The sequence below is a fragment of the Barbus barbus genome (genome assembly GCF_936440315.1).
Source record: "Barbus barbus genome assembly, chromosome: 44".
Classification (NCBI taxonomy): Eukaryota; Metazoa; Chordata; class Actinopteri; order Cypriniformes; family Cyprinidae; genus Barbus; species Barbus barbus.
In genome coordinates, this window is record NC_136722.1 from 24,323,598 (window position 1) to 24,348,957 (window position 25,360).

Genomic DNA, 25,360 nt, shown 5'->3' on the forward strand with positions numbered 1-25,360 from the left:
TCATTTTCATAACACTGTGAAAAAGCAATAAAGGCACAAAAATATGTATCTAGAGACAGAGGTGTGATGCTGGTGGTCTTGCAGAATCACTAAAGAGAATTTATTGTGTAAAATACATGATTGTGTCTACAGCACCTTGTTATCGGTATTTGTTTTTCCTAGTCTTTTTAGAGGTTGATAGAGCTGGAAGCTGATGAAAACATTCATATTTTTGGATGAGGCAGGCCATGACATGGATGAAAGGTTGAGAGCCCAGCGGTTGAGAGGGGCCCAGAACGATGCTCGCTGGGGGCCTAACCACCCCACAATGAATGTGATTTTGAGGGGACCCAAAGCAAAATCAGTGCAATGGTAACAGTTCCTGACAATAGTGTGCTACACACACAATGTAGGTATCTTTGGAAAGAAGACACTCTAGGCTTTACTATCCATCATCCAGAGTTGATAATACTCAAAAAGATAAAAAGTTATAGACATATTTCCCTATATCCTTCAGCTAAAGTTATTTGGGGAGGAGATTTCAATACTGTGTTTAATGAAAGCATTGATAGATGGCCTCCTGAAACTAGACCGGGCCCTTCTAGTGACCTGGATCATGTGTTTAAGATTAGGTCTTATTGATGTGTGGCGATGTAAGAATCCAGACAGGGAAGAATATACATGGAGTAATAATCTCTTCATTCTCGTATCCATTATTGGTTAGTGTCTAATGATTTAACAAATAATGTAACCTCTGTATTAATAGAACCTTGCATAATGACGGATCATAAAGGAGTAATTATAAAAATAAATATGGTACAAAAACAATCAATCAAAAAACACAGGTGCTTGAAAATGAATGTTTAAAGGAAAAAATTAAAGATATTATTGAAAAATATAGAACAATTGCAGATTTAGAAAAATCATATGGAAAGAATTGGGAATTAATGAAGTTTGATATTAGAACGGCATTTATTAATCAAGGAAAATTGGAAATAAAAATAAAAATATTAAGGAAAAATCGATTATTGAAGAGATTTTTAATTTATGTAAAAAGAAAAAGGAATCTTTGACTAATTGTGAGTCACATAAATTGGATTCATTGCAAATTGAATTAGATAAGATTTATGAGGATAAAGCAAGAGGAGTAGTTATTAGAAATATACTTAAATGGTTAGAAAAAAAGGAAAAAAATACAAAATATTTTTTTGGCATCGAAAAAAGAAACTGTGATTTTGCCTCAATTTTAAAATTAATGATTAACAACAAATTAGTGGATAATTCCTCAGTTATTTTGTAATATGTTGCTCAGTTTACGTGTATTCTCCAATATCAGCTACTTCCAACATTGATGCTTTTTTAAAATAGCCTGGTGAGTGATACCAAAATAGACCAGAACTTTCAGAATAGTTGTGATAAAGAAATAGACATTGAAGAGTTGACAGAGTGCATAAACGTATTAAAAAATAACAAATCCCCAGGCAACGACGGGCTAACTGGCGATTTTTATAAGACTTTTCACCCTTTTTATTATTAGTATTTGTAGAAGCTATGGTTTCATTACAACAAGGAGTTATAACACTGATTCCCAAACCAAATAAGGACAAGTTATGTATTGAAAATTGGAGGCTTATTAGTTTATTAAATAATGACAGTAAACTGTTTGCAATGATTTTTGCCAGAAGACTGAAGCAAGGTTTAGACTAAATAACTGATATAGAACAGTCTGGGTTTATGCAAGGCCATCATATCAGGAATAACATTAGACTAGTCTTAGATATGATTGATTATAATCACCTTATTGAGGATGATAGTTATTGATTTTTATAAAGCATTTGATACGGTGATTCACGATTTTATTTTCAAAGTTATTCAATTGTTTGGTTTTGGAGATATGTTTTTGAAAGCAGTTAAAACATTGTATAGTGGATGCAATAGTTCTGTCAAACTTGCTCATGGCACCTCACAAAGATTTGATATTCATCGTGGCATTAGGCAAGGATGCCCTCTCTCCCCTTTTTTATTTTTTGTTAGTAACTCAGGTTTTAGCATCGCATATAAAAAGAAATCAATTTAATGGTATCACAACTTTAGGTGTATAATTTACATTTAGCCAGTTTGCTGATGACACTGCAGTATTTTTGAAAAACAGATTTGAAGTACCAAAAATAATTATATATATTGAGGACTTCACTGGTGTTTCAGGCCTAAAAATGAATCTAGATAAATCTGTGTTATTACCTCTCAAAGATTGCTCCTCTTCAGAAATAGAGAACATTCCAGTTAAACATAAATTAACATATTTAGGTGTAATAATTTGTAAAAAATGAAAAAAAGGAGTCAGTTAAATTTTGAACCAATTATTGAGAAAACTAAAAAGAAATGTAATTTGTGGTTAATGAGGGACATCTCAATATTTGTGAGGGTATTATTTTCAGAGGCAGAAGGTATATCTAGATCTGTCTATACGTCATTATCATTAGAGGTGCCTCCCAAGACACTTAAACATCTACATCAGATTCTTTATAACTTTGTTATATTATACTTATTTTACTTGGGAAATTTCACATTCATGTGAAAAAATGGACTAAAGCTAAGCCAAACTGAACATTTTATAAAAGAGATTAAACAATATGGTTCTACGTTTGATAAAATGAAGAACTAAAAAGCAAGAAAGACCGATGAAGCTTGTTGTAATTGTACTCCTGGCATAAATTGTTTCACTTATTCTTATGAATGTTTATTTGTTTTTGTACTTGCTTGAACAAACTCTTGTGTACTTTTTGCATAGTAATAAAAAAATACTGCTCACAAACCTTTTTTACTGTATAGTCACAATGTTATATTGAGTTACATTTAATAAAAAAACATGAATTTAAGAATCAGATACTTGTTTGTTTGTTTAGATAAATCGCTCAGAGGGGGTTTGACCAAACGATTAGACAAACTAGTTTTTTTTTTATTATTATTTTTTTATAAATCATCCAAGCACCCGATTCCTAGGCATTTCTAATATACATTTGATATGACTAAATATTATTAAATTGTAGAGAAATTCCAGGATCAGTTCACCTAGTATTTTCATCGGGTCAGTCGTAGAAAAATCTGATTGGTTGATAACTTTTGACGTTTAATCCAGGTGTGAAGAGAATGAATATCTAGCGCAAGAGCACGAGAGATGCGCGCGTGCACAGGACACAGTTTGAGCGCGCACACGCACACTTGAGCGAGAGGAGAGACACGTTTTAATTTTTTAACTTTAACCAAATCAAAGCCTCAAAGCTGTGCAGATTCAATCAGTCCAGTTCCAGCATTACTCTTCTCCCTACAGAGAGTCAGAATATGAGGAGAAAGAGCAAAAACAAGAGAGAGAGAGAAACAACAGAGTTATTTCAGATCCTCCTCTGAGCAGCTGCAGGATCAGTTCAGTCTCTGTGACTCTGACTGATGGAGGTTTTTGTACGACTCTTTATCACTGTGTCAACACAAGACCACCACTGCTGTGTAAACTCTGACAGTAATAATGTCCAGCATCTTCAGTCTGGACTCCACTGATGGTCAGAGTGAAATCACTGTTAGATCCACTGCCACTGAATCTAGATGGAGTTCCTGACTGGAGGCTGTTTGCTAAATAAATCAGGAGTTTAGGAGCTTCTCCAGGTTTCTGTAAGTACCAGGATAAATAATCATCAGAACCATCATTGAACACATCTCTGCTGGTTTTACAGCTGATTTTGACTGTTTCTCCTGGTTGAGCTGCTGTCGTTGAGGGACTCTGAGTGACGCTGATCTGTCCTCTACTCTCTGAAACACAACAAGAAGAAAATCAACTCAAAACTTTGACAATATACTTGAAGAAATGAATTGATATCAAACTTGTGCTCCACAAACCTTGAGCAAACGCTGTGAGAGTCCAGATGAAGATGATGATGAAGGTCATGTTGATGAAGATTGTTGTGTGTGTCAGTGATGAAGTGTTAAACTCACAGCACTATAAACACTCTCAGAGCACTCAAGCATCTGATCAATATGCAAACACACTCCACATCATTTACCTGAAGACAGCAGAGTCATCATTTTGCCATCTTTGCTAATAAATCTCTATTTATCTTTATTTCTTCTAAAACAGACACTCATGATTTACTGCACGTTATTTTGGGTCAAGCTTGTTTCTCCAAACACTGTTTTAATGATCATTTTCATTCAGACTTGAAACTGAATGCTGAGAGCATTTAATACCTGTCTTACACATTTCATATCATGATGCTACTGTATAACAGGTCAAAGGTCATCCAATAGGGGCTCACCATCATGGGGGCAGTCGTGGCCCAATGGTTAGAGAGTCTGACTTTTATCCCAAAGGTTGTGGGATCGAGTCTTGGTACCGGCAAGGATTGTTACTGAGTGAATGACCAGCGCTCTCTTCCACCCTCAATACTACGACTGAGGTGAGACCCTTGAGAAAGACACTGAACCCCCAACTGTGTGTGCACTTGAATGGGTGAAAAACAGCACAAATTCTGAGTTTGGAACAAAAATAATATTTCAAGCAATAATTTTTTTTTTTTTTTTAAATGAACATTTTGTGCTGTTTTAGAAGAATTCATGTCTGATGTTGAGTCTGTTATTAGTGTGTGAGTGTGTGAGAGAGAGAGAGAGAGAGTGTGTGTGTGTGTGTGTGTGAGAGAGAGAGAGAGAGTGTGTGTGGTTTATGAGGACACAAATGTGTATAATGACATGGGTATGACAGAGGTATTATAATATGAAGGTGGTTTATGAGGACACTGCCTATGTCCCCGTAAATGTTACTCTGAGGGGGTTCAACAGAAATTCGACCGGTGTAGTGCCGAATTCTGACCCCCGCCAGATTATTACCCCCCTAGTATGGTTTAGGGTTAGGTGTGGGGGAGGGGTTAGGATTAGGGGTGGGGTTAGGATTAGGCAATCAGGTGGCGATTTCAACGAGGGGGGTAATAATTTGGCAGGGAGTCGAAAATAGGCACAACACCGGTACTGAAAGATAAAACCACTTCACCAAATAACAATTCTTTTTTCCCCTATTTTATTCTGTCAAGTGCACATTTATATAATTATCATCAAAATAAGAAATAAAGAATATGAATAAACAAACAGTCCTTTTCTCTGTGTAAATGAGTCAATGAAATAAATTAAACTTATCAATATCCAAACTTTAGATGAACTAAAGTGATGAAGGTGATGAGATGAGTATAAATCCACAAGGTTATTTGAGAGCGATGCAATGATATAATCCAATAAGAGAGAAGTAAAGATAGTCAATGGTGTTCGTTGCCTCGTTAACAAGACCCGCGCTGTAGCCTCACTACAGCGTGGAGATACAAACATTCATACTTCCCGCTTCCCGGCAGCGTGCGGTGAAATCACACGGTGCTCGCAATAAACACGGTGAAGTAACTTAAGCAACCAGAGAGGTATAGTCCAATCGTGATACAATGAGCTGAATACAAGATGAAAAGTCCTTTGTTTGAGCATAAACTCTATGAGTTCTCAAACCAGGACTTAAAATGTGTAGGCAGGTAGCATTAGATCAACTATGAGGTTTCCCTCTACCAAACAAACTAATTTGCTCGCCGCTAATCAGGCTTATATCCGGCAACTACTATGCACTAGTGCCATCAAGTGGCTCCTAGTGGAATTACCCTTGAACCAGGTACCTCTTCATAAGCAATAGCTAGAGAAAAAATATAATAAAAATCAGGTAACATTTAGAATGTTAAGGGGCAGGATGTTTAAACTCGAATAGCAAAATTACCTCAAGTTCGCTCTGTAGAACTGGAAGTCCATAAAGTCCTCTTTTGCCCAGCCATGACTCCACACACGTTGTCTTTTTCGTTTTTTTTTTTTTTTTTTTTCATCAAGGCATGTAATTAATAAAACTAACGCTACACGTTGCTGTTGTTTGCTAGCTACCATTATAGCGAGAGAACGCGGGTCACGTATTGATGACGTAAAACTCCGGACAAGTCTTCTTGAGTACGTCCGTTTTTGTAAAAAAAATAATAAAAAAAGTACGTCCGTTTTTGTCGCGTCTTGACTGTCGTACAGTCTGACATTAAGACAACTGAGATCCTACAGTCTGACATGGGGATCATGTTCGTACAGTGTGACAAGCAACAATCGCAAAAGACTATTAAAAATCACACAGTGTGAGCCCGGCTTTAGGATTACTCTTGTTTCTTGGCCGTGCCATACCTGTTTGCTGTTGTTTGACCCTGCTTATGTTTGGACTATATTCACTAATAAAAGCTTGCACTTGGATCCGCTCGCTTCACGTCTCGTCGGCTCCGTCACACACACACACACACACACACACACACACACACACTCACACACACACACACACACACATATATAGTGAAGAATAGAAACTATACACAGAAGGGAAGATCAAAAGTGACCAAATTTCTACAAATAACAGGAGATAACAATTATATAAGAAAAATCATAATCGAAAATAAATAATTATGAAGCTCAACAAAACTGAGTTTATTATAAGATCATATTGTGTTTCTTCACTGTTGAGTGAGTGATAGTGTTTGAGCAGCTGCAGGATCAGTTCAGTCTCTGTGACTCTGACTGACAGAGGTTTTTGTACGACTCTTTATCACTGTGTGAACCACTTAATGCTCTCAGGCCAGTATAAGCTCTGACAGTAATAATGTCCAGCATCTTCAGTCTGGACTCCACTGATGGTCAGAGTGAAATCACTGTTAGATCCACTGCCACTGAATCTAGATGGAGTTCCTGACTGGAGGGTGTTTGCATAATAAATCAGGAGTTTAGGAGCTTCTCCAGGTTTCTGTAAGTACCAGGCTAACTCTTCTTCCCCACCACTCCATCTGTACACATCTGTGCTGGTTTTACAGCTGATTCTGACTGTTTCTCCTGGTTGAGCTGCTGTCGTTGAGGGACTCTGAGTGACGCTGATCTGTCCTCTACTCTCTGAAACACAAGAAGAAGAAAATCAACTCAAAACTTTGACAATATACTTGAAGAAATGAATTGATATCAAACTTGTGCTCCACAAACCTTGAGCAAACGCTGTGAGAGTCCAGATGAAGATGATGATGAAGGTCATGTTGATGAAGATTGCTGTGTGTGTCAGTGATGAAGTGTTAAACTCACAGCACTATAAACACTCTCAGAGCACTCAAGCATCTGATCAATATGCAAACACACTCCACATCATTTACCTGAACACAGTCTCTCATTAACAGACACAAAATACATTTTCTGAAGTGAGAAAATACCTTTTTAAAAAACATTTGATCTTCTAATAGCTAAACTGTTATGAATTGTATCATATCATAAAGTTGAATTAATAATTATACAAACCCAGCATTAGTATATTATCCTGACTCTCTCCTGTGAGACTTTGAGAATATTTAGTAGATGAATAGAAAGATGACTGTTAATTCATATATATTTTATATCAAATCCATGGATGTTCCTGCAGGTTTTTACAGACATGAGGATCATCACACGTGTCTCTCAATCAATGAATAAACTCAGTCTGATTATGAGTCACTTCACATGATATAAAACATGTTCACTTTCATGAATCTTTATAAAATAAATTGAAATAAATATTGTGATATGCATATGTTGTTTTTTGATGGTGAACAGCACCTGTTAAGTAATCTGATCTTTAATTTTCACATTCATTTTTACATCATTGTTAATTTTTCCATTCACTGATCTTACAATAAATTATATTCATTATCATCTGCTATGAAATAGAGGAATGTGCTTATATGATGCTGTTAATATCTGCAATATGAGGAATGAACAAAAAGGTCAATTCCCTTATTAAACTGATCAAGCAGAACATGTTGATGATGCTCATCTTGCAGAAGATTAAGGATAAATCATAAATGCAGAATATAAATATTGTCACGAATCCGGTTCGTGGTCTTCCGTTCACTCGCCATCAGAGGTCATTCTTCCATAATATTGACTCTCACACACACGGACTGTTGCACGCCATACTGGACTGCATTTCCCATCATCCATCGCAGAATCGGCAGGTAGGCCACGCCTCGAAACACTTGTGACACGCCTCGATGCTTTGATTCGCATTAGTCACGTGACATGAGTGATTTGAATCATGCTTCGGGATCTCGACACCGCGTCGAAACGTCAGTTTCACGTCAGCCATCCGTATCAAAGACCCATGCTTGCCTTAGGATTACTCTTGTTTCTTGGCCGTGCCATACCTGTTTACTGTTGTTTGACCCTGCTTATGTTTGGACTATATTCACTAATAAAAGCTTGCACTTGGATCCGCTCGCTTCACGTCTCGTCGGCTCCGTCACACACACACACACACACACACACACACGTTGGTTTTTGTGGTTTATGGGGACTCTCCATAGGCGTAATGGTTTTTATACTGAACAAACTGTGTGTGCTATTGCCCTACACCAACCCTACACCTAAACTTAGCCCTCACAGGAGACTTTGTGCATTTTTAGATTTTCAAAAAAACACCATTTAGTATGTTTTTTAAGCCTTTTGAATTACGGGGACATAGGCAGTGTCCTCATAAACCACCTTCATATTGTAATACCTCTGTCATACCCATGTCATTATACACATTTGTGTCCTCATAAACCACATAAACATGCACACATATACACACACACTCAACACACACACACACACACACACAAACACACACATATATATATATAGTGAAGAATAGAAACTATACACAGAAGGGAAGATCAAAAGTGAACGAATTTCTACAAATAACAGGAGATAAAAATTATTTAAGAAAAATCATAATCGAAAATAAATAATTATGAAGCTCAACAAAACTGAGTTTATTATAAGATCATATTGTGTTTCTTCACTGTTGAGTGAGTGATAGTGTTTGAGCAGCTGCAGGATCAGTTCAGTCTCTGTGACTCTGACTGACGGAGGTTTTTGTACGACTCTTTATCACTGTGTGAACACAAGACCACCACTGATAGAGTGTCTACCCTGACAGTAATAATGTCCAGCATCTTCAGTCTGGACTCCACTGATGCTCAGAGTGAAATCAGTTCCACCTCGTGCTCCATTTCCACTGAATCGACTGGAAATGCTACCATAGCGATCATTTACACTATAAATGATGAGTTTAGGAGTTTCTCCAGCTTTCTGCTGATACCAAGCTAAACCCCAGCTATGTATTCCAGGATTAGTTTTACACTCTATAGTGGCGTCTTGTCCTTCAGAAACAGTCAGAACTTCAGGCTGAGTCACAGTGATTCCTCTGGATGCTGCTGACAACAACATTATATGTGTTTCATCAAATTAAATCAACATTAAAGAGTTAAAAATGAGCATCTTTCTCTTCTTTTACCTGGAATAAAAGCTGTCAGAACCCAGATGAAGCTGCTGAAGAGATTCATTGTGTTTGTTGGTTTTGTACCGTGGTAAACAGCAGTGTGTTATAAAGTGTTTGAGTCTGAACGCTATAAACACTCGGAGCGCTGAAGCATGTGTCGATGCAAAGTGACTCTCTGTGGAAAAACCCTCCTGGAGCAAAACAGACGTGAAAAAGCCCACATGCAGAAGAAAACTGAGCCTGTAAATGTGTTTCAGTCTCATGATCCAATGGAGTGTGTTTTTACTTCTTTAGTTAAGTTTGATATCATTTCTCTTTCAGTCTCTGGCTCTGACTGCAGGCTTTCTGATGATTCAGTGACAGAGTTGAATCACTGAAAGAAACAAGTTTATCACTGTGAACTCCATGAGAGGTCAAAGGTCATCAAAAATAATAAAAAATTATCATTTAGAAACCCCAAATTAAGAAGTGAAAAGAAAATGTGATCAATACAGAGTGTGATTATATTATCTATTTAGATTTCATTCTTAGTTTTCATGCATCTAGAAACATTTAGAGATGATCAGGCTGTTTTTGTGAAAGCCACTTTAGTTCAATAATCCATGTGTGATGTTGAGTCTCAGATCAGTGTGTGTGTGTGTGTGTGTGTGTGTGTGTGTGTGTGTGAGTGAGTGAGTGAGAGTGTGTGTGTGTGTGTGTGTGTGTGTGTGAGAGAGTGTGTGTGTGTGTGTGTGTGTGTGTTTGTGTGTGTGTGTGTGTGAGTGTGTTTCTCTCTCTCTCTGCTGGAGTTTGTGTTTATTTGAGTGTGACGGAGGTTTTTGTACGACGCTTTCACTAGAATGAAGCACTGTGGTGGACTTTTGGTGGAGGAACTAAACTGACGATCGGTAAGTCTCTTCAATTCTATCATTATAATGTATGATATTTGATTCATTCATTTTAATTCATCTTTAGATTATTTCAGCAAAAAAAAATCTAAATTATTAATTTATTATAAGAAATGGGTTTTTTTAAGTTTCTTTAATAATTGCAATAGTTTATTTATCGCATCATTTTCTTAAGTTGTATATTTCATATTGTTTTTAAATCTCATTTATCATTTTACATGAATAATTTAACTTATCTGTTAAATATTATTCTATCTTAATATATAGATGTCAGTAATTGATGATATATTCAATTATATCTTGATATATATATATCATTTTATCTATAATTAATTGTAAATTGAACAATTAAGGGTTTTTAGATGCATGAAAAAGTTTGATAATACAGACTAAATGTAACTGTGTAGGTCTCATCACCAGATAAAGAGAAATTTAGTTAATGAACATGTTAAAAATCAATTATTTAAAATATTAAGTTTAATAGAATCATCATAATACAAACTTAAAATAGCGCTGAAAATTACAGTTGATTATTAGTGTCAAAATAGAAGAATATTTTAAAATACAAATAATATTGCAATTATTTAAATTTGTTTTCTATATCTTATGACAAAATCACAATATATTAATTAATTTTCATGTGGACAATGTTTTACATGTTCTGTAATTTACTAATTCTGAAATAATCTAATTACTATATTTCTGTCATTTATTTCATCACTTATTTACATTTTATAATTTATGTTGTTTTAAATGCTATTTTTTTATTTTATATGAATAATTACATGCAATTACAAGTATTGATAGCAGGACTTTAAAATCTATTCAATTATTTATTGATATATATATATATTTGTCTATAATTCTTGGCTACTTTAACAATAAAGGGTTTGTCATCAGACAACAAGGAACTTGAAGAGCATTTTGAAAATTAATCATTTAAACTATTTAAACTATCAAATTTGCTGATGTTTATGATTGTGAATCTGAATAGCATGAATATTTCAAAAGTACAATTAATATTGAAATGATCATTAATTTTGTTTTCTAAGTCATATACCGACATCACAATATAATCTTCAATTTACTTGAATAATGTTTTTCCAAAATTCTGAGGATTATTTCAAATGTAATTTATAAATATGAAGTCAAATGATCAGTTGTTCATGTTTTTCTGCTTCTGTTGTGTGTTTGTGTGTTTCAGCTGGTCCCGCAGTGAAGCCCTCCGTGTCTCTGCTGCCTCCCTCTTCTCTGCAGATCTCTGGAGGCTCAGCCGCACTGCTCTGCCTGCTCAGCTCTTACTCTCCACAGGGGGCGCAGGTGAGCTGGATGCTGGACGGGGCAGTGGTCAGCGAGGGGGTTCAGACCAGCGCAGAGAGCGAGCGGGACGGACGCTACAGCCGCAGCAGCGTCCTGAGCCTCAGCAAAGCAAGCTGGGAAGGCGCAGACCGCTTCGTCTGCAGAGTAACACATGACGGATCTGCTCAAGACACCTTGTTCCTCAAGAGCTCCGAGTGCTGATGTTTCTCCAGTGAAGAGCAGCAGGATTCACAGCAGTCACGTGATTTACAGCTCAATACTCAAGCAGTCTTTCAATCTGCTGCCATTGCTGTTCATTCAATAAAGCTTCTGAACGCCTTACATTTGTGTTTGACTGCATCATTGATCAGTGTGTCTTTCCTTCACTAAAGTTTCAGCTGCTGGTGATGATTGTAATAGTTGAGAACAGCTGCGTTTAGCAGTAAATGTGAACTGAAGCTCTTGGGGTTTGAACATGGTCTCTGGAGACGGAGCTGCTCTATTCTGAGACGATCACAATCACTAAAGCTGTCAATGCAAATCTGATTTCCACCTCAAACTCACAGTTTCTCTGTTTGATTGGTTCAACGCTCTGAACTGGATCAGTTTCACTTCTGCTCAAAGAGTTATGAGACAGTTATGAAGTTTGAGTGGTAGTTTCATAAGACAAGTTTATCAGTATGATTGTAGTACAATCTACAAAAACAAAACACAAAAACCAAACTCTAACAGAGAAAACATTTGTGTGTTTTTGGATTGATTTGATATCAGTTCATCTCAAAACCAGAGCATAATTGACCTATCAGTAAGCCCCTCCCCTGGAATGCAGACTAGCCAATGGCAGTCGAGTATCAGTTGCACGGGGACCAGAACTCGGACATCTTTAGGTTTCAGCGCCATAGAGAAACATTAGAAGATGCGAAGCTCGCATCGGTTTTATGGGGTTCATGCTTCAAAAATAGAAAACGATGTGCCTGGGGTACTTGTAACACTGATTCCAGGTATCCTGAGAGGATGGGCAATATAATTTATTTTATTACATTTCCTGAATCCAAACAAAACAGAGCAAAATGTCCCTAAGTATTCAACCCCAATACAAATGAAGACAAAACGTTCATTTTCTGGTTGTTACAATTTTCATCTGCTCAAGCAGAACTTTGTTCACAGTTTAAAGCCCTAAACACTGCAGGATTTTCAGCTGTCCCAGACGAAAGATTGGCATCGTGAAACAATCGTAGCGTTTTCCTAATCGGTGGTCTTGTGTCATACAGCGAGACAGGCACGTGCACAGGTAAGGCTCAACCTGTGCTGAACACATGCCCTTTTTTCCTTACACTCCCTTTTTTTTTTGGTGGTGTTGTTTTTTTGGGGGGTTTTTTTCTTTCAATAAATCAATGCTATTGGTCACACTTTACGTTTGCCTGCCTGTTTTACAAATATTTAGCCAATGAGAGAGAGCAATTAAAAAGCTTGTGACTAATGCTGCGTTCCAGGCAGGTTTTTGAGCCCGTAAGTCACAACTTCAAACCACGACTCACAGCTTTGTAGCGTTCCAGGCAAGTCACGCCAAACTGCCTGAGAGCAAGGAATTGTGGTAGCTAGATGTAAACAAGCCAGCATGGCGGACCGTACGGTGCTTATGCTCATTTACAATAATTTCTATCTGTGACTTCAGAGCGTGGAACTGGGAGTACATCGAACTAGTACGAGTTCACGGGTGGGAAGTCACGGGTTTGACTACTGTTCCAGTGCACTTTCATGGTTACGGGTTGCCTGGAACACAGCATAAATCTTGTTGGATCCGCTCAAACTGTAAAATATCATAACTCCACCCCCTCTATCTGGACTGAATGAACTGAAGTTCCACAGCAGCTGAACGAAGTCTTGCAAGGGTAAATAAAGATCATGTTGTTTGAATAAGTACAGCATTTTCTTTACGCAAGAAACACTGTCTATAAAGGCCCATATTTTATGTATTTGAGGTCTGAGATGTGTGGGACCTAGTCATAGCCAAAACACTTAAATAGCCTGTGCAAAATCTGAGCGCCCATATAGCTACAACAAACTTTATAATCTGTTGATGAAAACGTAATTTGATGCCGCCGTTAATGACAGACAAAATGCACATTTGCAGACATTCGTTGGTCATAAACCCTGTTGCATTTGAGTGATCCTCATCACCTAGGTAAAATCTATTTAAAAAAATATATATTTTCTTTGATTTATGACTGCTGATACACTTAATTTATTAACATTTAATCATATTATATGGTCACATGCACTAGCGTAACCAGAAATGTTTAAGTGTAACCATTACATTACACTCTAACCATTAGGCCACGACTTCCCACCATCATGTTCAATGAAGATATTTAGTGAATTTCCTACTGTAAATATATCAAAAGTTAATTTTTGATTAGTAATATGCATTGCTAAGAACTTCATTTGGACAACTTTAAAGGAGATTTTCTCAATATTTAGATTTGTTTGTTCCCTCAGATTCCAGATTTTCAAATAGTTGTATCTCAGACAAATATTGTCCATCATAACAAACCATACATCAATGAAAAGATTATTTATTCAGCTTTCAGATGATGTAGAAGTCTCAATTTCGAAAAATTGACACCATATATATATATATATATGATTAGGAGGGGAGAGCTCTGGTACAATTCAGACTTTTCACTGCAACTGTACTTTTCACAATATTTTAGTAAGTTTTTCATTGCTGGCATATTTTAGACCTCATGAGACCATCATCTCTGGTCCTCAACAGTATCAAGCTTTTGCCAGATAGATGGATACATGTTGGATATGTTCTAGTGACTATAGTTTCTTATAATCTGCTATTTTGACTATAATTGTGTTAGACATAATTATTTAAATTATATTTCAAAATAGTCTGGCAAAAATACTTATTGCTTTACTTTCCCCTTTTCTCAATGACATAAATAAACATGTTAACCAAATAATACAAATTAGCTTATAATTCTTCAAAGTATATTATTATTATTGCTAGTAATAGTGAATAAATCTACAAATTTTGAGACTATTGTTTTGTGTTATTTAATTTGTCATTAAGATGTGACCAAAAAGGTTTGTGTGTGTGTGGGGGGGGGGGGGGGGCTTTTTCAGTTTTAGCACATGACCCTCAAAAGGTCTGTGCACGGTCCTGCAGTGAGAGATGTTCAAAAGATACAGCCAGGGGAGGACTGGCCATCTGGAGGTTCTGGAGAAGTCGGTCTGGCTGGTTCATCATCAAAGAAAAAGAGTCAAATTAAGGGACGCTGACGGCCGACAAAAGGGGGCGCAATCTATTTTTTCTTACAATAAACCGAAACTGACGTGAAGGAGAGTGGGCTCGTGATGGCAACCAAAAAACCTGAAGATAAAGGTGGTTTGGAGAAGCAGAAAGAAAAAAGCGAACAGTTACGTCAGGTTATTTTTGGCCCGTCTCTCTCACTATACACAGCATGTGGTCTACAGCACTATAATAAAATCCCAAGACAACCCTAGTCTGAGCGTCCACTGCTGTTTATCACTCAGCATTGTCTGGCATGAATATTCCATTCATTCATAAAGAGACAGCAGCGATTCTACAACGGGTTACACTTGAGAGATATTGAGTTAGTAAAGGAAGTAGCCTATAAGGTGATTACTCTGATTAACACACACACACACACACACACACACACATGAATACTCAAATTGAAGAATGTAGTTTCAGGTTTCTAGATTTTATGTTTATTATTATGTCAAATGCATGTTTGCTTTCGGCTCTTTTTATGTAGATTTCAAGTATTTAAGTTCATATAATAATACATTTATTTCAATCCCTAGCTGAAATACAAAGAAAAATAGAAACCATCAATAACATTTGTAATGCTTTTACTGGTTATAATGGAAATTGTAATGGACTCTATTAGTCTCTACTGGTTGCCTATTATTGTTGTTAAATATTATTATTGTTAAAACCACTAAATCCTAATGGAACATGTCTCAAAACACACTTCAGGAAACCATTATTTAATTAGAATTTAGAATTTCTGTGATTAGAATTGGGTTTTTTCAGCAGGGTCACCATGGGTTTTGTGATGTTATTTGCCGTAAATGTAATACATTGATTGCTGTAATATTGTGAGATAGTAGCAGCTGTTTGTAGTTGTGGTGGGCCTATTTGGGAGAAAATCCAGGGCCGTTTTTTACTCCCAGTCCTTCCCTGGATACAGCTTGATCATCGCACAGTGTGTTTGCTGTTACGATCCACGTTTACTGACCAACCAATAAAAATGTGACATGAAATCAAAGCGACATGGCTCGAAAACATAAAACTGCTTACCTCAAGCTCTTTATCCCTTCCTCTTTCGCCGCTTCCACTTGTTTTCTCAGCACACATAAAAACTACAACTGCTAAAGTGATTTATCATGCTCTTTGTTCACCACTAGTGCATGCTGATGATGTTTTATTCTTCTATAGAAACGAGCGTCGTATCGTACGAGTCAATAAGTCTCATCATCGTACAGTCTACACACATCGTAGCCAAGTATATTAGTTCCATGTCGCACAGTGTGACATGCAGTGATCTTATAGCTAAAGTCGTGCAGTTTGTTTTGGGCTTAATAGAGCTGTTTTGACTCCTAACTGAGTTCTGAGCTCATGTGTAGTTGCTGTGTTTGTCTCTGTGTGTCAGTAGTGAGTGATAGTGTTTGAGCAGCTGCAGGATCAGTTCAGTCTCTGTGACTCTGACTGATGGAGGTTTTTGTACGACTCTTTATCACTGTGTGAACACATTTTTACTGTTGATCCAGTGGAAACTCTGACAGTAATAATGTCCAGCATCTTCAGTCTGGACTCCACTGATGGTCAGAGTGAAATCACTCTTAGATCCACTGCCACTGAATCTAGATGGAGTTCCTGACTGGAGGCTCTTTGCTAAATAAATCAGGAGTTTAGGAGCTTCTCCAGGTTTCTGTAAGTACCAGTGAAGAGGCTGATTACCCCAACCCTGGTAAACTTCAGGACTGGTTTTACAGGACATAGTAACTGTGTCTCCTGGTTGAACAGGTTTCACTGCAGGCGTCTGAGTGACTGTCACAGCTGCTGATTCTACATCAAGAAAAATGAAGAAACATTCAGAATTCAGTATTTGTTGAAGGACAGTATTTCTAGCACAGATGATCAGTTAGAATAGAGTGTGTTTATTTCCTCACCTGTGAAACAGCAGCTAGTGAAGATCCAGATGAAGATGGTGATGAAGCTCATGGTTGCTGTTGGTTCAGATTCTCAGAGTTCAAACTCACAGAGTTATAAAATCTCCTGAAGCTTGTGCTGCAATGCAAATCATCTCTATGTAAATCTGTGTACGGGTTACAGCAGATGATGCACATGAAACATAACAGTTTTTTGTTTTTTAATACAAACCTCTGGTTCACACTCAGTACAGCAGGTGGTGGATATGCACCTTAATAGAAGAAGAAGAAGAACACTTGAACAATTAATACAGTGATAGTTTTATTAGTTATTTTTGCACCGAACTTAAACTGCAAACTGTCACCTGAGTGAATTTTTACAAAGCCTGTGTTTAGCAATACAACGAAAGTTTAGTGAAATATATTGATTGGAAGATATATTTTCATGATCAACTTCAATGATAGCCAATTTTATTTAAAGCATCAAAGATCAGATGTGAATAAACATAAAATATAAAAAATTCATTTAAAAAAATTATTTAAATTAATACAAATTTGGGGTCTAACTTTGTTTTTTTATTAATAACAGACATTCATTTTCATAACACTGTGAAAAAGCAATAAAGGCACAAAAATATGTATCTAGAGACAGAGGTGTGATGCTGGTGGTCTTGCAGAATCACTAAAGAGAATTTATTGTGTAAAATACATGATTGTGTCTACAGCACCTTGTTATCGGTATTTGTTTTTCCTAGTCTTTTTAGAGGTTGATAGAGCTGGAAGCTGATGAAAACATTCATATTTTTGGATGAGGCAGGCCATGACATGGATGAAAGGTTGAGAGCCCAGCGGTTGAGAGGGGCCCAGAACGATGCTCGCTGGGGGCCTAACCACCCCACAATGAATGTGATTTTGAGGGGACCCAAAGCAAAATCAGTGCAATGGTAACAGTTCCTGACAATAGTGTGCTACACACACAATGTAGGTATCTTTGGAAAGAAGACACTCTAGGCTTTACTATCCATCATCCAGAGTTGATAATACTCAAAAAGATAAAAAGTTATAGACATATTTCCCTATATCCTTCAGCTAAAGTTATTTGGGGAGGAGATTTCAATACTGTGTTTAATGAAAGCATTGATAGATGGCCTCCTGAAACTAGACCGGGCCCTTCTAGTGACCTGGATCATGTGTTTAAGATTAGGTCTTATTGATGTGTGGCGATGTAAGAATCCAGACAGGGAAGAATATACATGGAGTAATAATCTCTTCATTCTCGTATCCATTATTGGTTAGTGTCTAATGATTTAACAAATAATGTAACCTCTGTATTAATAGAACCTTGCATAATGACGGATCATAAAGGAGTAATTATAAAAATAAATATGGTACAAAAACAATCAATCAAAAAACACAGGTGCTTGAAAATGAATGTTTAAAGGAAAAAATTAAAGATATTATTGAAAAATATAGAACAATTGCAGATTTAGAAAAATCATATGGAAAGAATTGGGAATTAATGAAGTTTGATATTAGAACGGCATTTATTAATCAAGGAAAATTGGAAATAAAAATAAAAATATTAAGGAAAAATCGATTATTGAAGAGATTTTTAATTTATGTAAAAAGAAAAAGGAATCTTTGACTAATTGTGAGTCACATAAATTGGATTCATTGCAAATTGAATTAGATAAGATTTATGAGGATAAAGCAAGAGGAGTAGTTATTAGAAATATACTTAAATGGTTAGAAAAAAAGGAAAAAAATACAAAATATTTTTTTGGCATCGAAAAAAGAAACTGTGATTTTGCCTCAATTTTAAAATTAATGATTAACAACAAATTAGTGGATAATTCCTCAGTTATTTTGTAATATGTTGCTCAGTTTACGTGTATTCTCCAATATCAGCTACTTCCAACATTGATGCTTTTTTAAAATAGCCTGGTGAGTGATACCAAAATAGACCAGAACTTTCAGAATAGTTGTGATAAAGAAATAGACATTGAAGAGTTGACAGAGTGCATAAACGTATTAAAAAATAACAAATCCCCAGGCAACGACGGGCTAACTGGCGATTTTTATAAGACTTTTCACCCTTTTTATTATTAGTATTTGTAGAAGCTATGGTTTCATTACAACAAGGAGTTATAACACTGATTCCCAAACCAAATAAGGACAAGTTATGTATTGAAAATTGGAGGCTTATTAGTTTATTAAATAATGACAGTAAACTGTTTGCAATGATTTTTGCCAGAAGACTGAAGCAAGGTTTAGACTAAATAACTGATATAGAACAGTCTGGGTTTATGCAAGGCCATCATATCAGGAATAACATTAGACTAGTCTTAGATATGATTGATTATAATCACCTTATTGAGGATGATAGTTATTGATTTTTATAAAGCATTTGATACGGTGATTCACGATTTTATTTTCAAAGTTATTCAATTGTTTGGTTTTGGAGATATGTTTTTGAAAGCAGTTAAAACATTGTATAGTGGATGCAATAGTTCTGTCAAACTTGCTCATGGCACCTCACAAAGATTTGATATTCATCGTGGCATTAGGCAAGGATGCCCTCTCTCCCCTTTTTTATTTTTTGTTAGTAACTCAGGTTTTAGCATCGCATATAAAAAGAAATCAATTTAATGGTATCACAGCTTTAGGTGTATCATTTACATTTAGCCAGTTTGCTGATGACACTGCAGTATTTTTGAAAAACAGATTTGAAGTACCAAAAATAATTATATATATTGAGGACTTCACTGGTGTTTCAGGCCTAAAAATGAATCTAGATAAATCTGTGTTATTACCTCTCAAAGATTGCTCCTCTTCAGAAATAGAGAACATTCCAGTTAAACATAAATTAACATATTTAGGTGTAATAATTTGTAAAAAATGAAAAAAAGGAGTCAGTTAAATTTTGAACCAATTATTGAGAAAACTAAAAAGAAATGTAATTTGTGGTTAATGAGGGACATCTCAATATTTGTGAGGGTATTATTGTCAGAGGCAGAAGGTATATCTAGATCTGTCTATACGTCATTATCATTAGAGGTGCCTCCCAAGACACTTAAACATCTACATCAGATTCTTTATAACTTTATATTATACTTATTTTACTTGGGAAATTTCACATTCATGTGAAAAAATGGAGTAAAGCTAAGCCAAACTGAACATTTTATAAAAGAGATTAAATAATATGGTTCTACGTTTGATAAAATTAAGAACTAAAAAGCAAGAAAGACCGATGAAGCTTGTTGTAATTGTACTCCTGGCATGAATTGTTTCACTTATTCTTATGAATGTTTATTTGTTTTTGTACTTGCTTGAACAAACTCTTGTGTACTTTTTGCATAATAATAAAAAAGTACTGCTCACAAATCTGTTTTTAGAACAGTACAAGCTTTTTTACTGTATAGTCACAATGTTATATTGAGTTACATTTAATAAAAAAACATGAATTTAAGAATCAGATACTTGTTTGTTTGTTTAGATAAATCGCTCAGAGGGGTTTGACCAAACGATTAGACAAACTAGTTTTTTTTTTATTATTATTTTTTTATAAATCATTGAAGCACCCGATTCCTAGCCATTTCTAATATACATTTGATATGACTAAATATTATTAAATTGTAGAGAAATTCCAGGATCAGTTCACCTAGTATTTTCATCGGGTCAGTCGTAGAAAAATCTGATTGGTTGATAACTTTTGACGTTTAATCCAGGTGTGAAGAGAATGAATATCTAGCGCAAGAGCACGAGAGATGCGCGCGTGCACAGGACACAGTTTGAGCGCGCACACGCACACTTGAGCGAGAGGAGAGACACGTTTTAATTTTTTAACTTTAACCAAATCAAAGCCTCAAAGCTGTGCAGATTCAATCAGTCCAGTTCCAGCATTACTCTTCTCCCTACAGAGAGTCAGAATATGAGGAGAAAGAGCAAAAACAAGAGAGAGAGAGAAACAACAGAGTTATTTCAGATCCTCCTCTGAGCAGCTGCAGGATCAGTCTCTGTGACTCTGACTGACAGAGGTTTTTGTACGACTCTTTATCACTGTGTCAACACATGATCACCCGCACAAACACCATAAGAATTTGTTCTGCAATGAAAACTCTGACAGTAATAATGTCCAGCATCTTCAGTCTGGACTCCACTGATGGTCAGAGTGAAATCACTCTTAGATCCACTGCCACTGAATCTAGATGGAGTTCCTGACTGGAGGCTGTTTGCAGCATAAATCAGGAGTTTAGGAGCTTCTCCAGGTTTCTGTAAGTACCAGGAAAGAGGCTGATAACCCCAACCCTGGTAAACTTCAGGACTGGTTTTACAGGACATAGTAACTGTGTCTCCTGGTTGAACAGGTTTCACTGCAGGCGTCTGAGTGACTGTCACAGCTGCTGATTCTACATCAAGAAAAATGAAGAAACATTCAGAATTCAGTATTTGTTGAAGGACAGTATTTCTAGCACAGATGATCAGTTAGAATAGAGTGTGTTTATTTCCTCACCTGTGAAATAGCAGCTAGTGAAGATCCAGATGAAGATGGTGATGAAGCTCATGGTTGCTGTTGGTTCAGATTCTCAGAGTTCAAACTCACAGAGTTATAAAATCTCCTGAAGCTTGTGCTGCAATGCAAATCATCTCTATGTAAATCTGTGTACGGGTTACAGCAGATGATGCACATGAAACATAACAGTGTTTAGGATCTTTTCTCATGTAATGAGTCAAAAACATTGACTCAAGTGTCTGAAGCTTCAGGTTTTTGGATGATTCATATGGCAGTTGCATCAAGAAGTCAGTGTCAATGAGAAGGTCATTCCAGAGGTCACAGGTCATCAAAACTTGTTAAAATCACTTTAATCATTAAAATGTATTTACAAATTATTTAGAAAAATCAAGATGTCTAATGAAAACTTGAAATGAAAATTTAAAATAATGAAAATTGTGGCACTATACATATATATTGTGAATTAAGAAAATTAAAAACTTTATTTATTTATTTATTTATAAATAAGTACTTTTTAATTGACTTAATTCACAATGTATGTATAATATCACAATCAATCAGTCAATCTATAATTAAATAAAAGTTTTCAATGAAATTAGCAAAAGTCAAGCTGTGATACCAAACAGGACCACAGGGAGATGCCAAAGACCCCTAAACCTCCTGCCTTGACCTGACTGTACTACTCTACAGATCATTCAGAATCACTAAACCTCTGACCACCGTATAATCTAAACACCTTCAGCCAGCCACACTCTTGCTTTTAAGCCAAATACATGCTGAAAAGAATAATTGAATGTGTGTGTGTGTGTGTGTGAGTGAGTGAGTGAGTGAGTGAGTGAGTGAGTGAGTGAGTGAGTGAGTGAGTGAGTGAGTGAGTGAGTGAGTGAGTGAGTGAGTGAGTGAGTGAGTGAGTGAGTGAGTGAGTGAGTGAGTGAGTGAGTGAGTGAGTGTGTGTGTGTGTGTGTGTGTGTGTGTGTGTGTGTGTGTGTGTGTGTGTGTGTGTGTGTGTGTGTGTGTGTGTGTGTGTGTGAGTGTGTGTGTGTGTGTGTGTGTGTGTGTGTGTGTGTGTGTGTGCACCTGGTATTCATCACGTCCTGGGGACCAAATGTCCCCACAAGGATAGTAATACCAGTAAATCTTAATCTTGTGGGGACATTTTTTGGTCCCCATGAGGAAACAAGCTTATAAATCATACAGCATAAAGTTTTTTGAAAATCTAAAAATGCAGCATGTTTCCTGTGAGGGCTAAGTTTAGGTGTAGGGTTGGTGTAGGGCAATAGCACATACAGTTTGTTCAGTATAAAAACCATTACGCCTATGGGATGTCCCCATAAAACATGGAAACCCAACATGTGTGTGTGTGTGTGTGTGTGTGTGTGTGTGTGTGTGTGTGTGTGTGTGTGTGTGTGTGTGTGTGTGTGTGTGTGTGTGTGTGTGTGTGTGAGTGTGTGAGTGTGTGAGTGAGTGTGTGTGTGTGTGTGTGTGTGTGTGTGTGTGGTTCTCTCTCTCTCTGCTGGAGTTTGTGTTTATTTGAGTGTGACGGAGGTTTTTGTACAAGCTTTCTCTAGAATGAAACACTGTTGTGGACTTTTGGTGGAGGAACTAAACTGACGATCGGTAAGTCTCTTCAATTCTATCATTAAAATGTATTGTTTTACTTTTTAGATTATTTTAGCAAGCATTTAGAAACAAACAAAAAAAGAAACAAAAAAAAGTGAAAAAAATAATTATTTCATGACATTTATTTTTTTACATTTCAAGGCATATTTCATGTTATTTTTAAATATTTTTTAAAATTTTACATGAGCAATTTCAGAATTTTCATTAACATTTCATTGCTTTATATTTTCTGACATATTCAATCATTTTTTAAAATTTATATATTTTTTTACACAATTCTTTGTAAATTTAACAAATAAGAGTTTTTGAAATGTATGACAAAAGTTTAATGATATGGACAAAATAATTCTAATTTTGTTGGCATCATTATCAGGCAAACATAAAAAAATATAATAATTTTGAACACATTTATTAATATTTTTGATTGTGAGTTTCTTAATATGTTCAAAAAACAATATTTAAATTTGTTTTCTAAATATATAAATAATCAATTTGCATGTGGACAATGTTTTTAAAATCAGCTTGTGATTAAACTCTACCTTATTCAGGAAAGAAGTGAGTACCAGCACTTCTTTTTTTCCACTTCAAGCACCGGTCTGCAGAGTAACACATGACGGATCTGCTCAAGACACCTTGTTCCTCAAGAGCTCCGAGTGCTGATGTTTCTCCAGTGAAGAGCAGCAGGATTCACAGCAGTCACGTGATTTACAGCTCAATACTCAAGCAGTCTTTCAATCTGCTGCCATTGCTGTTCATTCAATAAAGCTTCTGAACGCCTTACATTTGTGTTCGACTGCATCATTGATCAGTGTGTCCTTCCTTCACTAAAGTTTCAGCTGCTGTTGATGATTGTAATAGTTGAGAACAGCTGCGTTTTAATGTAGGTCTACTCATTCTAATATATTAAAATCATCTTAACATTGCTGGTAGGCTATCGTTGCACAAATCAAGACACTCTTTATGTTTAAAAAGTACAAATTAGAAGAGTTGTACACTAATGTGCTGTCACTGTATCTTCTTTTTAGCGCTGTCCTCCAATTTTATCAATAAAATATCTTAATCACTGAAGAGCTACATTATCTTTCTCAACAAGGAGCTGGTAACATCATCGTTTCTAAATCAATTAAAGCCACAGCTTCACTAGAAACACGGCAAAACGGTGGTAATTCATATATACACAGCCTCTCTCTCTCTCATAAATGAACACTTGATAAATGACACTTTTCTGAGGATAGAATATTGAAGTGGAGATCCTAAACTGCCAGCTATTTTCAGAAAGCAAGCGTGTTTATCCACAGTGGAGAGAGCGTGCACATGGCTGCTAGGTGGACAAAAACAAGGATCACACTCAGCAGATATTTCTGTATCGATCAAGTGGGAAGATCTTTATATCAGGCAACCCATGTTGTGTTCCTCTGCGGTCATATTAAACCTTGTTGTAGCCTATACATTATGCTCTATTCATTATTTCCAAGAAACCTTGCACTTTTCTACTCCGGTTTGAACGTTGTTCTTTTATTCAAACTAAACGCGGTCCACTGCAGCACACATGCCACAATATCATACAGAGACAGCTGTAGCCTATCGCCAAATCTCTGTGATGATACTCGTATCGATGCATCGAACACAGCACTAGTTGAGTGAGTGATAGTGTTTGAGCAGCTGCAGGATCAGTTCAGTCACTGTGACTCTGAGGTTTTTGTATGACTCTTTATCACTGTGTGAACACACAACTGCTAGGACATTGTACACTCAGACAGTAATAATGTCCAGCATCTTCAGTCTGGACTCCACTGATGGTCAGAGTGAAATCACTCTTAGATCCACTGCCACTGAATCTAGATGGAGTTCCTGACTGGAGGCTGTTTGCATTATAAATCAGGAGTTTAGGAGCTTCTCCAGGTTTCTGTAAGTACCAGGCTAAACGATCATTCCCACTATGTCTGTACACATCTGTGCTGGTTTTACAGCTGATTTTGACTGTTTCTCCTGGTTGAGCTGCTGTCGTTGAGGGACTCTGAGTGACGCTGATCTGTCCTCTACTCTCTGAAACACAACAAGAAGAAAATCAACTCAAAACTTTGACAATATACTTGAAGAAATGAATTGATATCAAACTTGTGCTCCACAAACCTTGAGCAAACGCTGTGAGAGTCCAGATGAAGATGATGATGAAGGTCATGTTGATGAAGATTGTTGTGTGTGTCAGTGATGAAGTGTTAAACTCACAGCACTATAAACACTCTCAGAGCACTCAAGCATCTGATCAATATGCAAACACACTCCACATCATTTACCTGAAGACAGCAGTCTCATCATTTTGCCATCTTTGCTAATAAATCTCTATTTACCATTTACCAAATCTCTATTTATCTTTATTTCTTCTAAAACAGACACTCATGATTTACTGCACGTTATTTTGGGTCAAGCTTGTTTCTCCAAACACTGTTTTAATGATCATTTTCATTCAGACTTGAAACTGAATGCTGAGAGCATTTA

At 36.4% G+C, this 25,360-nt stretch overlaps 1 long non-coding RNA gene and 3 gene segments (V, D, J or C); 1 reads left to right on the forward strand and 3 right to left on the reverse strand.

Annotated features, from left to right (window-relative positions):
• Positions 1–6,622: 6,622 nt before the first annotated feature.
• Positions 6,623–7,118, reverse strand: LOC306863687 (immunoglobulin kappa variable 4-1-like). The segment is given in 2 exons: positions 7,048–7,118; positions 6,623–6,960 (listed from the first exon to the last, which is right to left on the reverse strand).
• A 2,861-nt stretch (positions 7,119–9,979) lies between these two features.
• LOC306863055 lies at positions 9,980–11,880 on the forward strand. The gene is made up of 2 exons (XR_013783638.1): positions 9,980–10,239; positions 11,444–11,880. It is a non-coding gene; the product is annotated as an uncharacterized lncRNA (long non-coding RNA).
• Positions 11,881–18,924: 7,044 nt separating this feature from the next.
• Positions 18,925–24,799, reverse strand: LOC306863418 (Ig kappa chain V region K-25-like). The segment is given in 3 exons: positions 23,401–24,799; positions 21,242–21,359; positions 18,925–21,137 (listed from the first exon to the last, which is right to left on the reverse strand).
• LOC306863421 (Ig kappa chain V region K29-213-like) lies at positions 23,333–25,080 on the reverse strand. The segment is given in 2 exons: positions 24,995–25,080; positions 23,333–24,907 (listed from the first exon to the last, which is right to left on the reverse strand).
• Between the last annotated feature and the right edge of the window lie 280 nt (positions 25,081–25,360).